Source organism: Ornithorhynchus anatinus, chromosome 1 (genome assembly GCF_004115215.2).
Source record: "Ornithorhynchus anatinus isolate Pmale09 chromosome 1, mOrnAna1.pri.v4, whole genome shotgun sequence".
NCBI lineage: Eukaryota > Metazoa > Chordata > Mammalia > Monotremata > Ornithorhynchidae > Ornithorhynchus > Ornithorhynchus anatinus.
In genome coordinates this window covers 98,039,351-98,049,405 of record NC_041728.1, presented here as the reverse complement: position 1 = coordinate 98,049,405, position 10,055 = coordinate 98,039,351, and the positions used below count along the sequence as shown (strand labels likewise).

Genomic DNA, 10,055 nt, shown 5'->3' with positions numbered 1-10,055 from the left:
AGCCCCTCGAGGGGTCTCGCCATTTCATTAAGGCCAGACGTGGTATAGAGGGCAGAGAGGAGACACATTCAAAATCATGGAGACGGTCAGACTCTGGCTCACGCTTCAGTCTGCTGCTGAAGAGGCGAACCCCTAAGTTCGCAGGCCAGGACAGAGACTGTGTCTTGCTCGCCAAAAGAGCAGGAGCGCGGGATGGCTTTTGGAAATCCCTTCCTCGGAATGGCTCCCACACCTCGCCTACGGTCATGTCAGCTCCCAGGGAACGTGTCTACCAACTCTGTGCTATTGTGTTCTCCCAAGTGCTTAGTACAGCGCTCTGCACCCAGAAAGCCTCAATAAATACCACTGATCGATTGAGCCGGCCCTGACCCTGGTGGCCAACTGGCTGCCTGACACACTGGCAGTATCTGGAAAGCAAGTAAACTTTTTAAAAAGTTACAGTATGAGGTATATTAGAAGGACTGTTCTGTCATGTTAAGATAGGAAACATGTTACAGTCGATTACACTGTAAGCCCGTCAATGGGCAGGGACTGTCTCTATCTGTTGCCGATTTGTACATTCCAAGCGCTTAGTACAGTGCTCTGCACATAGTAAGCGCTCAATAAATGCTATTGAAATACTACTGAATGAATGAAACAGGGCAGGGAGACATGTTCACTTTTCTCTGTGGAGAAGTGCTGGAACTAGTTATATTTAGTAAATATAATAACCTGGAAGGGAGAATCTACAGTGAAATCTCTAGGTTTGCAGATGACCCAAAGATCCTTTGGATGGTAAAAGTCATGCTGGTGGGAAGAAATTATGGTCAGAAATCAGAAAGGTCCATCAGTGGGTGACAATAATAATAAACCCATCATTGGGCAGGCATTGTCTCTATCTGTTGCCGAATTGTACATTCCAAGCGCTTAGTACAGTGCTCTGCACATAGTAAATACTATTGAATGAATGAATAATAATAATAATTGTGGTATTTAAGTGCTTACTATGTTCCAAGCACTGTTCTAAGTGCTGGGGTAGATACAAGATCATTGGATTGGAAACAGTCCCTGTCCCACACGGGGCTCACAGTCTTAGTCCCCATTTTACAGATGAGGGAACTGTGGCCGAGGAATGAAGTGCCTTGCCCAGGGTCACAGAGCAGACAAGTGGCGGAGGTGGAATTAGAACCCAGATTCTTCTGACTCCCAGACCTGTGCTCAATCCATTAGGCCATACTGCTTCTCAGCTGAGCTTCAAAATGAGTAAGGTAATGTATCTAGGGAATAGGTAAGCGCTTAGTACAGTGCTCTGCACATAGTAAGTGCTCAATAAATACAATTGAATGAATAATTGAAGCAACTATTGTTGCAGTTGAAATTACAACTCAGAGCTCGTCATAACTGCATGGTGACAGGCTCTGCAGTATCAGTCCCGAACCAGGAAAAGCATCTTGGTGTCATTATAAACTCTTCTCTAAAAATACTACTCCGATGCATAGCGGCAGTCAAATGCTGGACATCAACATTTTTGACCATTTCCACACACCAGTAAGGATTGAGAAAATCAGGTTTAGAGAAACAGCATGGCTCCCAGTCAGAAGACCTGGGTTCTGATTCTGGCCCTTCCACTTGCCTGCTGTGTGACCTTGGACAACTCACTTAACTTTTCTGTGCCTCAGTTAACTCATCTGTAAAGTGGGGATTTGAGCTGTGAGCCCCATGTGGGACATGGACTGTGTCCAATCTGATTAAATTGGTCTTAGTACAGGGCCTGGCATGTAGTAACCCCTTAACAGATGCCACAGAAAAAATCAAAGCAAAAGACGCATTTAATCCTTAATCTGAATACTTGAATATTGCATATAGTTCAGGTTGCTGTACCGTTGGAAGGAGTTGGAGAAGGTAGAGTGGGAGGCTACCAGTCTGATCAGGGAGCAGAAGAGTTTCTGTATGAGGTTAGATTTAAAGAATTAGAAGTTGTCAGTTTAGAGAGTCACAAGCTGAGGTTGACCACATCCTTAAGAGTAAGGACAGGGCAAAGAGGAAATTGCTGTTCCCTAAATTCTACCCCACAAGGATCAGAAGCATTCACTGTGACTTGGGGGCAGACTCAAACCATGCCAAAGGATATTTCTTTCCCCAGTGGGACATAAGCACATGAAGTCCACTCCCACAGAAAGCTGCACGAGCCTGGGCTTTGGAATCAGAGGACATGGGTTCTAATCCCGGCCCCTCCACTTGTCTGCTGTGTGACCTTGGACAACCCACTTAACTTCTCTGTGCCTCAGATACCTCATCTGTAAAATGGGGATTAAATGTATGAGTCCTACGTGGACGACCTGATTGCCCTGTATCTACTGCAGTGCTTAGAACAGTGCTTGACACATAGCTTAACAAATACCATCATCATCATTATTATTATTACTGAAAATACCAGTAGTTTCCAGATGGGTTTGGATTGATCCATAAATCAATAGTTATCATCATCTACGATATTTACTGAGGGCCTGCTGTGTGCAGAGCACCGTACTAAGCACTTGGGAGAATACAATAGAGTTGGTAGACCTGTTTCCTGCCCACAATGAGCTTACAGAGGTGAGAGGGAGAAAGACATTAATATAAATAATTTATTATGTTTATATAATTTATAATTGTGTGCATAAGTGCTGAGGGGTTGTGAATATCAGTGCCCCAGGGTCATAGGTCCAAGGGCATGGATGAAACAGAAGAAAGAGGGAGAGGGGAGAAGGGAGAGAAGAGGCATGGCTTAGTGGCAAGAGCCCAGGCTTGGGAGTCAGAGGTTGTGAGTTCTAATCCCACCTCTGCCACTTGTCAGCTGGGTGACTTTGGGCAAGTCACTTCACTTCTCTGGGCCTCAGTTACTTCCTCTTCAAAATGGGGATTAAGACTGTGAGCCCCACATGGGACAACCTGATTACCTTTTATCTACCCCAGTGCTGAGAACAGTGGTTGGCACATAGTAAATGTTTAATAAATACCATTATTATTATTATGATGGGGAAAAGAGAGTTTAGTTGAAGAAAAGATAATTGCTCTCCCCACTTCAAAACCTTATTGAAGTCACATCTCCTCCAAGAAACCTTCCCTGACTAAGCCCTCCTCTCCTCTTCTCCCTTCTGCACCACTCTTACTTGCTCCTTAATTCATCCTCTCTCCCATCCCCAGGACACTTATGTATAATTTATTTATTTATCTTTATATTAACATCTATCTCCCACTCTAGACTGCGAGCTTGTTGTGGGCAAGAATGTGTCTGTTATATTGTACTCTCCCAAGTGCTTAGTACAGTGCTTGCACATAGTAAGCGCTCAATAAATATGGCTGAATGAATGAATGAATGAAAGTTTCTTCACTCCCAGGGAGGAAGAGAATACACCAGTTTCCATTAACAGGAAAGATACGGTGTGTCCCTAGGCAAATGTGTTCCACTCCTGTGATTCTTGCTTGCAGAGATGAGACTTCCATGTGTCCAGCTCTTTCCGATGAGGTCAGAAATGTTGCCAAACCATATTTTTGCACTCAGAGTTTTCAAAAAATCGGAGAGGGATGTAGGGAAAAATGACTGGGGAAGTCTGTTTCTGGGCAACATTCCCTCCTAAATGTGGAAAACACAGAGAGTCAGATGGAAGCAGGGTCTCCATCCTCAGTTGACCTGAGATCTGTCAACATCAAATGAATTTGACCCAAATTCACCCGTCTTGCCCCAGGTTCCCCTGGTGCTACTGAGCTTGGGGGCAACTCAAAGGAAACATGGTGTCTTGCCTTTTCAACAAGTTGCGTGCTATGGTGACTAATTTAAAAGTCGATTGGTCCAGAAGGTGAGAAGCAATTTGACCTAAGTCCTTGCCCTCTGCATAAGAGCTGTTTTCCCTCTTGAACTTTGGGGGAGCGGGGTGGGCTGGATGCAGCTCTGAGCTGGCAAAGGAGATGGAGCCATAATAATAATAATTGTGATATTTGTTAAGCACTTACTAAGTGCCAAACACTGTACTAAGTGCTGGGGTAGATACAAGCAAATTAGGTTGAACACAGTCCCTGTCCCACAGGGGGCTCACAATCTCAATGTCTATTTTACAGATGAGGTAACTGAGGAACAGAGAAATGAAGTGACATTCCCAAGGTCACACAGCAGACATGTGGGGGATCCAGGATTAGAACCCATGACCTTCTGACTCCCAGGCCAGTTGCTTTATCTGCTACACCCTGCTGGTGCTCCCAGGCCACTGAGTTTCCAGGAGTGCACTTGGATTTGCATCCCTTCTTCACCCCTCCTTCAGCCCCACAGCACTTATGTACACACCTGTAATTTATTGATTTTTATTAGTGTCTGTCTCCCCCCTAGACTATAAGCTCCTTGTGGGCAGGAAACACGTCTACTAACTCTGTTATACTGTATTCTCCCAAGTGCTTAGTGCAGTGCTCTGCATACAGTAAGTGCTCAATAAATACGATTAATTGAGTGGCCGGGATCCATTAGCTGCTCGAAGCCTCCCCCAGCCCTATGCTGCAAGAGCCAAGAACCCCTCCTCCCTCCTTTTGTCTGGAGTGGGGAGGAGCCGGATAATAACCTCCTCCAAGCACTGTTATTTTTTAATTTGGAATTTTAACTTGCCTTCACTGAGTTTGCAGGATATCGTCCAATTCACTGTTTCTGTCTTCCCCAGCTTAGAGTATAAGCCCTCAGAGGACTCGGGACCCAACCTGAATTTGACACAGTATTGCTATAATTATTAATTTAATTAATTACATATAATTATTATTAATAATAATTATGGTACTTGTTGACTGCTTATTATGTGCCAAGCCCTGCTCTGAGCTCTAGGGTAGATACAAGCTAATCAAGTTGGACACAGTCCCTGTCCCATTTGGGGCTCGCAGTCTAAATCCTTAATTTACAAATGAGGTAATTGAGGTGCAGAGAAGTGAAATGGCTTGTCCAAGGTCACACAGCAGCAAGTGGACAAGCTGGGATTAAAATTAAGGTTCTCCTGACTCCCAGGCCCGTACTCTAACCAGTAGGCCAAGCTACTTCCCATAAGGAAGATATCTAACAACTCTGTGGCACTGTACTCTTCCAAGTGCTTAGTACAGTGCTCTGCACACAGTAAGTCTTCAAATACTATTGATTATATTGACCCCAGGGCCTAGCGCAGTGCCCAGCACAAAGTGAGCATGGCATTAATTAGGGAAGGAGCGTGGCTTAGTGGAAAGAGCACATGGACTTGGAAGTCAGAGGACATGGGTTCTAATTCCACATCTGGTACTTGTCTGCTGTGTGACCTTGGGCAAGTCACTTAACTTCTCTGTGCCTCAGTGACCTCATCTGTAAAATGGGGATTTAAAGTGTGAGCCCCACACGGGACAACCTGATTACCCCGTATCTACCTCAGCACTTAGAACAGTGCTTGGCACAGAGTAAGTGCTTAACAAATACCAAACAAATGAACGTTAATGTTTGTAACAATCCGAAGGAGATACAACTTGTGTTTGTGATGTGTACGCAGCAGTTCGACAGAGTGAATGAACATATATTGGTTATAGAGTATTTGGCTGACTCGGGGTGACCAGCCTTGTTTGGGGCAAAATGGACTCCAGCCTCTCATCCCTCCATTCCCACGAGATCGGCCGACGTAGAGATCTCGGGAGAGGGAAGTTCAGGTGATTACGAACAGCGGGAGAAACTCAGCAGAGGTTCCAGCTTAGCTGCAGGGGTTTGTGCAAGGCCTCTTCTCTTTCTCCTTACCCCATATCAAGAGCAAACCACTACCGGCCCAGCTGGCATCTTGGCGCAAACTGGAACCAAAGTGAGAGACGTGGATGGTGGCGTGAGGGAGTTCTGAAACCAGAGAGGGTCACTGCCTTTGTCTGGGAAAGGAGTCCATAGACAAGGATGCTGCTGCTTTTCTTCTGCTTCCTGAAGACAATGAGCTGATTGTGTGGTGGTTCAGAGATCCATTGCTAACAAAGAAGGAAAGAGAAACCTGCAATAGGGGGAGGCATCATTTATGACACCGGCTGCAGAGATAAGAGCAGAAAAAGCAGAATCAGATAGGGGTTGGCAAAGACTTGAGTGTAAGCTAAGGCTTGGGAGAAGCATATTTCCCAAAGGATGAGGGGAAAGAGAGCCAAGCAGAATCTGGTTAATTAATAAAGTAGGTATTATGAAATGGTACTTAAGTGCTTACTATATACCCAGCACTGGGGTAGATACAAGATAATCAGATTGGCTATAGTCCCCGTCTCACATGGGCTCCCTGTCTAAGTAGGAGGGAATGGGAATTAATCCCCAATTTACAGGTGAGGAAACAGAGGCCCAGAGAAGTTCACTACCTTGCCCGTGGTCACCCAGCAGACAAGTAGCAGGGCTGGGACTAGAACCCAGATCCTCTGATCCTCTTTGCACTAGACCATGCTGCTCCCCAAATAGAGACAGGAAATGAGTTCCGGAGCGGAAGAGGAAACGGAGACCCGCTCTTAGAACCAGGATCTGAGTCGGGTCCAGTAAGGAGTTGACCGATGACAGTCAGCTCCTCGTGGGCAGGGACTGTGTCTACCAACACTACTTTATTGTACTTTCCCAAGTGCTTAGTTCAGTGCTCTGCACAAAGTAATCGCTCTATAAATACCATTGATTGAGGGAGACGGGGCCAATCGTACCCCATAAATGCTCTTGGTAATGGTAGGTAGGAACTGTTAAACCCAGGCAGATCTGAAGTTTCAGATGCTGCCCTTCTGAAGGAATTCAGGGAATTAGCTAACTGGCCTAATGATGAGCCACTTGTACTTTGAATAATCATGTGGAGCTTGAGAGCAATCAAGATCTGGAGAGGAGGAGAAAAGAAGCAAAGAGAGAGTGTGAGAGAGAGACAGAGAAGAGGAAATGGCTGTCTGAAATTGGTCTGATAATTCTAAGAGAAACAATGGAACAAATATTAATAAAGGAGTTGGTTTGAATAGCTACAAATGAATGGAGTCAAGAACAGTAAATGACACGAGTTAAGACTTAAACATGTTAGACTAACCTGATAACATGTCAAAAATCATTTAGTGCTTTTAACAGAGGAAAGGTAGGTGAAGGGAATGGGAGCATATTGATTGATCGATGGCATTTATTGGGTGCTTACTGTGTGCAGATAACTGTATTAAGCACTTGGGAAAGTATAATACGGTAGTGTTGGATAGACACTATCTCTGCCCACAAGAAGCTTACAGTCTGACAGTCTGGCCAGCCAGACAATAAAATAAATTACTGAAAAGAGACCCAGAATTTAGTACAAATACCATAATTATTATTATGTACATAAGTGCTTGAAGGGTGAGGGTGAGGTGAATATCAAGGGCAGAGGGAAGAGCAGGAATCAGTAGTCACATTTATTGAGCACTTACTGTGTGCACAGAACTGTAGTGAGTGTTTGGGAGAGTAGGGGAAATGAGGACTTGGGGGAAAGCCTCTGAGAGAATGTGTAATTTTAGGGAGGGGGGCTTGAAGGTGGGGAGAGTGCTGGTCTCTCAGATAGGAAGGGTGAGGGGAGTTGTAGGCCAGAGAGAGGATATGAGCCAGGAGTCAGTGGCAAGAGAGATGTGATCAAGGTACAGAGAGTAGGTTGGTGTCAGAGGAGCGAAGTGTGTGGGTTGGACTGTAATAGATCAGGAGGATGGGGAAAGCTGATTTTGGACCAAAGAAAGCATTGGTTCCCATTTTTTTTCAATAGTATTTATTGAACGCTTACTATGTGCAGAGCACTGTACTAAGTGCTTGGAATGTACAAATCGGTGACAGATAAAGACAGTCCCTGCCCTCTGATGGGCTTACTGTCTAATCGGGGGAGACAGACAAGAACAATAGCAATAAATAGAATCAAGGGGATGAACATCTCATTAAAACAATAGCAAATAAATAGAATCAAGGCAATGTACATCATACTGAAAACTGATTGGGCATGTTAGGGGCATTTCAAGAATTTGGGAGTATGGATGAATTTGCCCAAACTTTCAGCAACTATCTCTTGTGGATGAGAGCTTTTTCCCTCTTGTGTGTGATTTGAGTTCACCTTAATGGAGGGATCATGCCTACTGATTCTACTGTACTGTCCTAAAACAAATCCCACTGATTTCATGGGATCAGCAAGGCCGATCAGAGATGGGCATTGTTTGGGCAGCTTGAGTGGGCATTTCCAAGTGGGGAGAGATGATCCTGCCCCACTTTTCTCTTCATCTCCCTCTGACGGTGGGAGGATGTGGGCGGTCTAGCTCATTGGACAGCACTGCCTTTCCATGGGGTGGAACTCTAAGGCAGGTCTCCCTCAACACTAGTTAGTTTGCATTGTTTTAGAGCTGACTCCCCTTAGGAGGATTTCCCTACCCTCCGGTCTCCCCGACTGTAAGCTGGTTGAGAGCAGGTAATGTGTCTGTTATATTGTACTCTACTAAGTGCCTACTTTGTACAATGCTCTGCGCACAGTTAGCGCTCAGTGAATATGATTGACTGACCGAATGGGAGCCCAGAATGCTCTAGGATCCCACACTCTGATACCTGCCATGACACCATGAAGAAGATGTTCTTGGTCACTGGTGCTTCCACGTTCTTGAGAAGCAGCGTGGCCTTGTGGGTGGACCTGGGAACATCAGAGGATATGGGTTCTAATCCTCCCTTTGCCACTTGCTTGCTGGGTGACCTCAACTAGTTTCTTAACCTCTTTGGGCTTCATGTTCCTCATCAGTAAAATGAAGATAAAATTTGTATTTCTCCCTCTTAGACTGAGTCTCAGGATCTGTGTCTGACCTGGAAGAATATCTTGTCCTTATCTCGTCACTTAATTTGGTGTTTGGTACATAATAAATGCTTAACAAATACCATAATAATTATTATTATGATGTATGCCATCAATGCAGCTGTCCCTCTGCAGGTGGCTTTGATGAACCTTCCCCAGATCCCTCAGAGATCTCCTGTCTGCCAACCACCTTTCAGCCAAGGTGCATCACAAGTTTGGTTCCAGATAAAATATCCCCAACCTTGAAGCTTCCCATCTCCAGGCATTCAAATGCTGGGCCTATCTGAGGCCATGTTGGATTTTCTCATCCATGCAAGCGTGACTCTGTGGTAGTGTACTTTCCCAAGCGTTTAGTACAGTGCTCCGCACACAGTAAGCACTCAGTAAATATGATTCATTGATTCCAAGGAAAGGGGGAATATACCCCCGATTCCAGTTTCTCTCCATGGAGCTGAAGGCAAGAAGTTGAGGTGTTATCATCAGGAGTTTGGAGAAGGCCTATCCCATACCAAGCAATCGCTCCATTTTCTACAGCCTCAAGAAAGATCAGCTTCTACGGTGGCCCTAGGACAGATGGTAGGGGTAGGCACCAATGAAGCTTGTAATCGCTGTGTAGTTTGTAACTGAATAATGTGCTTTAGAGGGGTTAACGTTTGGACATCTAGAGTCTTTTTAGGCTCTGGAGAAAGGTGGTGAATTTACAGTCCAAGAGAGGAGTAGTGGCGGAGACAAATTTGCTTGAAATTTATGGAGGCAACAAAGAAGTGAGGCCAACATGAGGAAACATCACCTACTGACTGAAACAGAGGATCATGCAAGTCACTGGTACAACCCAACCAACCAACTGAGGAGGGATACGGGTGATGAAAAGGACCAGTAGACACCCAGTGGAAATGCTGGCAGCTAATGGACAAAAGCCCCTCTCTGAGTTGCACCTGGAGAGTTTCCAGTCCTCTACCAGTCTCGGCTACAGGAGGGAGAGTCAAGCAGAGGCCTGTCCATTCCATTCCTAGTTTGGCCAATGGCTAGCGAGTGGAAGGCAATCTGCTACAAGTCAAAACTCACCCGTGCTGGGCAGCAGTGGCATGGGAGCGAGTCGAGTGTGCAGACTCGAGTTTACTGCACGGAAGGTGGTAATGGTAAACCGTTTCTGTATTTTTACCCAGAAAACTCTATGGATCCACTACCAAAACAATTACAGATGGAGAGCGGGGCATACTGGGAGAGATGTGTCCGTGGCGTTGCTATGGGTCGGAAACAACTCGACAGCATAAGACAAGGCAA

General features: G+C 45.3%; 1 non-coding gene across 1 annotated transcript; it reads left to right on the top strand.

Moving 5' to 3' along the window:
- The first annotated feature begins 9,688 nt into the window (after positions 1–9,688).
- Positions 9,689–9,826, top strand: LOC114817061. Its single transcript, XR_003764909.1, has one exon. It is a non-coding gene; the product is annotated as a small nucleolar RNA SNORA7 (small nucleolar RNA).
- The last annotated feature ends 229 nt before the right edge of the window (positions 9,827–10,055 follow it).